This window comes from Gopherus evgoodei, chromosome 12 (genome assembly GCF_007399415.2).
Source record: "Gopherus evgoodei ecotype Sinaloan lineage chromosome 12, rGopEvg1_v1.p, whole genome shotgun sequence".
NCBI lineage: Eukaryota > Metazoa > Chordata > Testudines > Testudinidae > Gopherus > Gopherus evgoodei.
The window spans coordinates 10,445,754-10,446,057 of NC_044333.1; positions in this window are offsets into that span (position 1 = coordinate 10,445,754).

Below are 304 nucleotides of genomic sequence, written 5' to 3' on the forward strand. Positions count from 1 at the left end.
GTTATTTTCCATGGCATATTTCATGGATCCGTGCACTGGTAACTTGGAATTACATTAATTCATGTTCATTTCTCATTACCACTGACTAAAAAGTCTGTTCCTTTTCCTATTGCTCAGTGACTTTAGTCCTCTAAGAGTTCAAGATACCCATTGCCTGCAGAAATAACAGAGCCTGGTAATATATATTCCAACTTGGAATATATTCCAAGTTGGTAGGATTAAGGGAGTATGCCAGAGTCTAATTAACTTATTGTTTCCTGGTTTCTTGATGGAGGTAAATTGATTGTGACTTATTGGTGGATGG